At 40.2% G+C, this 5242-nt stretch overlaps 1 pseudogene; it reads right to left on the minus strand.

Annotated features, from left to right (window-relative positions):
• Positions 1-497: 497 nt before the first annotated feature.
• Positions 498-1150, minus strand: LOC101279187 (GTP-binding nuclear protein Ran-like; annotated as a pseudogene).
• Between the last annotated feature and the right edge of the window lie 4092 nt (positions 1151-5242).

Here is a 5242-nt window from a genome sequence, read left to right on the forward strand (position 1 = left end):
TTTATTTTTGAACTACAGTTGTGACTATATGTATATTCAATTTGTGTGTGACTTAACAACTTAGCATAAGCATTTTCTCATGCTGTTTAAAATTTTTAATAATCACTATTTTGAGTACTGTAAAATATTAAATCAGTTGTTACATGGTTTACTAATTTATTAACCTAGTGGACATTTAGGGGTTTTCCCCAGTGATATTTTATTTACCTATATATGGTCCAATTCCAGAAGAAAAGTCCAAACCCACTGATTTTTTTGTGTGTTTCTGTGTGTGCTGTGACCACAGCAGTCTTATATTTGAAACTCAGGAAAGAAACAACTGGAGTCCAAACAGCCAAGTATGGAAGTAAAATATAAAGGTATTTTTTTAAACTGCCACATTCATTTCAAATCCCATTCATTTAGCATCATAAGGATGAAGGATATATCTGGTTAGCTGTGTAATAAAGTCACAAACACACTGCTTACTGGACATCACAAGACAGTTGCCTATAAAACTAGACCTCGGACTTCAGCTTCCTTTTCTCCCAGGGTATCATTCTCTCTGGGAGAATAGTAGTCTGAGCAGCCTCTAAGCCGTGCTCATACTGAACTTCCAAAACTGAGTCCATGACTATGATTGGTGGGGTGAGAGCACCCGTGCCAACAGACTCCAAGTCAGGATCGCCAGCTAGTTTCCTAGCAAGCCAATGGACAGGCTTCTCAAAGTTGTAGTTACTTCTGGCAGAAATCTCATATTACTGGAGATTCTTCTTTCATTAGAAGACAATGGATTTTTCCTTAATTTCTCAGTCCTTAATACGCACTATGTTGCCATGCAATAAGGCGAGGATGTTTTCATATATTCCTACCAGATCTCTGTGCCGCTTAGGTGCACACTTGTAACTCTTGATGTCACATCAAACATTACAATGGCTTGCTGGGCTTGGATCAGATAGCCATTTCTCAGGCTACCAAATGTATGTCTAATTCATTGAATTTAAAAAGTCTATTGTTGGTATGAAACATGGGGCGATAGACTTCAACAATCAAAGTGACTACATCTCAAACTCATGAGTCAAATGACACTTTGAAAATATAGTTTACCAGTATTGTCATCACCAACCAATTCATATTTAAATAGAACTTGGGATTCTTTTGGGGCAGCCATCATGATGGTTCTTCCAGAAGTGTCTCTCTCTGTTCCTCAGCTGGCTAAGCCCAATCAATTTTTTACTTGATTGTTGGTTGGTTCTTATATAATCTCTGTTAGTGATGAAAATGAGAACACTTAAAATGTTAAATATTGCAGCATGAAAATGCCTTTTGACCTAAAATTGCTGAACTTTCCTTTGAATTAAAAACAAAATTCAATTCATAAATGGATGCCTCATTCATGGATATCTAGTTCATTCATTCACAGAATACTTACTGAAAATCTAGTGTGCCAGGTGCTGTTCCAAGTGCTGTGAACAAAGCAGGTAGGAATTCCTGCATTCAGGGAGTGTATCTTTTTCAGCAGCCAGAATCGATGAACCACTGCCTTCTGAGATGAAGTTGGTAATACCTAGAAGGTCACTATTTCTGGAGAAGGAATCTTGACTAGACACTGGATATTCCGTACATTCCCACTCTGGGTTCCCCTCCACTTACCTAGAGTGAGCAGTCACAAGACAACAGAGGAGGCATCAAGAGCTACTAAAATGAGACAGGGAACCCAGAGGACAGATTCTGCTGAGACAGGGTCCAGTGAACAAATTCTACATTTTGTGTGTGTTGGGAGCAGGGGAGCTTGTGGGCCAGAGGAGCAGGGAAATTATTTTTCAAAAACAAAACAAAACAAAAAAACCTGCCAGACTGAATAAGATATACTCTGCAAAAAAACCTAACATGGAAGAAAGAAAAAAACAAGGCTTGGGCTTCCCTGGTGGCGCAGTGGTTGAGAGTCCGCCTGCCGATGCAGGGGACACGGGTTCGTGCCCCGGTCTGGGAGGATCCCACGTGCCGTGGAGCGGCTGGGCCCGTGAGCCATGGCCGCTGAGCCTGCGCGTCCGGAGCCTGTGCTCCGCAACGGGAGAGGCCACAACAGTGAGAGGCCTGCATACCGCAAAACAAAACAAAACAAAACAAAACAAAACAAAAAAAAAACAAGGCTTAATTTTCACTAAGATTTGGATGCAAACCAGAGTTTTAAATTAGAACAAGAGCCAAATAATGCCTGAAAAGAAACAGAAGAGTCAGAATGATGGGTTTTATGGCTGCTTTAGAACCATGAAGTTGCTCAGGATTTTTGAATTTTGCTTTTATTTTGGGGGTGGATGAATATAAATAGTAATCAATATTTCAGAAATTTAAAAAGGGTCACTGGGAGTGAGGAAGATTTATGGAAAACTACGGACCCAGTACTGTCAGGTTGGATCTTTTAATCCAACAAGAGCAGTTATTAAATTTACCAGGTCCATCCTATGCTTCATGCTGCACTTCAAGGAGGAGGAAGAGACTAGAGCCACAGCTTTGGAATTATTCTGTATCTTGTCTACATGGGACTAGAAAAGCCATTAGGGAGCTGCCAACATTGTATGAGAATTCAAAGGAGAGCCTAGAAGAAAAGAAAATAGATTGAATGTGTCCAAGGAAGAGAGACAAATAAGAGGAAGAGAAAAAGAACTAGGGTAGAGGATAGAGGTAGAACGTATTAACTTGTACTCCTTGAGAAATTAGTTTCTCATCACATCCTTGAAGATATTACTTGCACAATTTACCACGGTTGTGTTGAAAGAAGACAAAAGGACAGGTTATAAAATGGGCTTGGGAGAAGTTAGGAAAATACGGAGCTTCATCTATTCTCCCGTCATTAAATACTAGAGTTTAGTTGGAATGAAGCAAGATAAATTGTGAATTTGGTTAAATGAAAGGAAATGGATTAAAGTGTGGTTTTTGTTGTATACTAAGAGTTTTTTGCCCTTTTAGATGAGGGTAACTCCAATCATTTTCCCTTAAAATTTGAAGTAAAAAATCATAAAGCGTGAATAAATACTTTCTTCTGAATTACATCAGCTGATTATCTAAATATGCATCCTGAATGTGTGAAAGAGTATTTTGGAAAGGTCTATGCCTGTAAAACATTGATGTGTGAACAAAAATCTCTCTGATTTCCCCCATAAGGGGAACAGCTTTGTGATCTCAAGCTGAGAAAGATAGGAATGGTTTCCTGGTTCATCAGCACCACATGGATCCAAATATTAGCTGGGCATGAAGAGTGAGGTAGTCGCTAGAAGAAACAAGAGTTTTTTCTGGATCATTAAGGCCCCACTGTGACCTAAATTACACACAGACGTACACACATACAATTTCCAATGACATCCGTTGAAACTTCCTCTGAGCAACTGGGAAAGGGACTTGGCCCAGAATTCCAAGAAACCCAACCTGAGGTTAAAACCATAGTCATTCCCAGTGCTTCTCAATTGATTCAATTTCCAACGAAATTATTGTTGTCTCTGGTTCCAATAGCAAACTAAAGAGAGAATTGAATTAGAAAGGAGAAACATTTTGTTGAAAAAAAAAAAAAAAGCAACCACATTACTCTGTGAGAACATTTCAGAAGGACCCAAAAGAGACAGAATTCCAAGGTGCTATTCTCAAGATCTGTCAGGTTACCTGGAAACAGATGTTTCATGTAACTAAGGTAGTGACCGCAAGTGAGCAGGCGTGGGGAAATGGGGTGAAGAAACTAACACCTTCTCTTTCCTTCAGTCTCATATTTTTTCCCCTTGAAACCAAAGCTTGATTTGCTATTTGGCTCAAGGAGCAGAAGAGGACAGAGGAAGTCACAGTGCATTTCCATTTCTTGTCCAGTTTCCAGTCCCATGTCAGTAGAGCTAAACCTTGGATGGCCTAGCAGCGTCCCTACGGAGGTCTGCTTGGCAGAGAAAGGGAAGGAGTTTGCGTTGGAGGACAGCCATCTGCAGCGCTCAGCCCACAAGCTGTCTGTCTGTCCCCTCTAACCCCTGTCAGTACTACAGTGGAGAGAACAAGATAAAGAATACTCCCTTTCTCATCAAAAAATCAAGAATTTTGTGTGTGCAGCAGGCAGCAGACTGTGCCTCCTTGGCCAATGTCAAAGCTGGCTGTAGGAATTCGTCTGCAGCGAAACAAATCAAAGCTGCCCTGTGGCTCGAACTGTAGGTGGCCTAAACCCGCCTACATGGCAGCTTCTCCATGAGTCACAGGTGTCACGATTAGCAGATTATTGGGCCAATTATATGGAAACGTTTTTAAAAAGATAACAGGTTTAGAGTCATCATCACAGACACACCAGAATACTTGTCTCTACTAGACTTTGGATTGCATTATAATGTGAAATCATTTAATTGCTAGCGTTTATCTACTTTTGGAAAATAGGGTTCTGAATCCCAGGCTGCTGAAGGGAATTGCCTGTGGTATAGTCAGCTATTTTTAACAGTAGCCAAGACAAGAATTCAGATCTCCTGCTGGCCATCCCAGGCTTAATGATTCACCTTTGGTAGACATGGCTCTTGCACTGGATTGCACACAAGTTGACAAGCAGTCCAGAAAAGTTTTGAACAGATTGTCCTCAGGCCATTTATGTCCTCAAGTACGAATTCACTGAGTATCTTTTGCTAACAAGAGATGAATGTGAGGGGAGTAAGGTTCCTCAAGATTCTAGAGAAATCTGTGGATATACCAAGGCCTGCTACCACATTCCAAACAGCTTTGTCTGAAGGCTTCATTTCTTACTGAGGTAACCTGGACATCTTTTCTGGAGGAACACCTAAGAAAGGCTACCATTCTGGAGAATTCTGGGGTTTGCAAAGAATATCTGCAGTGTTGTGGAAACTCTGATTTCCAGCTGAACTCCCACAGAACTTCCTGGAGTTCTGAGCCTTATTTTAAAATAGCACATGGCAAAGAGAAAAGTGTAGGCACAGTCTCTTTTTTAAAAAAGAGCTAAGCAATATAAGAAATAAAAAAGGGAGGAGAATCTATAAAGAATTTTGAAAACGAAATATGAAATCTCTGTGCAATGGAAATATTTAGAGTAAAAGACACAGAGAATGTAGTTCAAATAGGACTTGGGGTGGGAAATGAGTAAGGCTAAATAAAAAATAAATTGAGTACAGATGAATGAGATAGCATCACTTAGTGATTACAATCGCAAATTCTAAAGACAGACTGACCTGACTTTGGGTCCCAGCTTGGTCGTTCATTAGATATGTAGCCTTAGGAATATTACTTAAGACCC

This window comes from Orcinus orca, chromosome 21, assembly GCF_937001465.1.
Source record: "Orcinus orca chromosome 21, mOrcOrc1.1, whole genome shotgun sequence".
Classification (NCBI taxonomy): Eukaryota; Metazoa; Chordata; class Mammalia; order Artiodactyla; family Delphinidae; genus Orcinus; species Orcinus orca.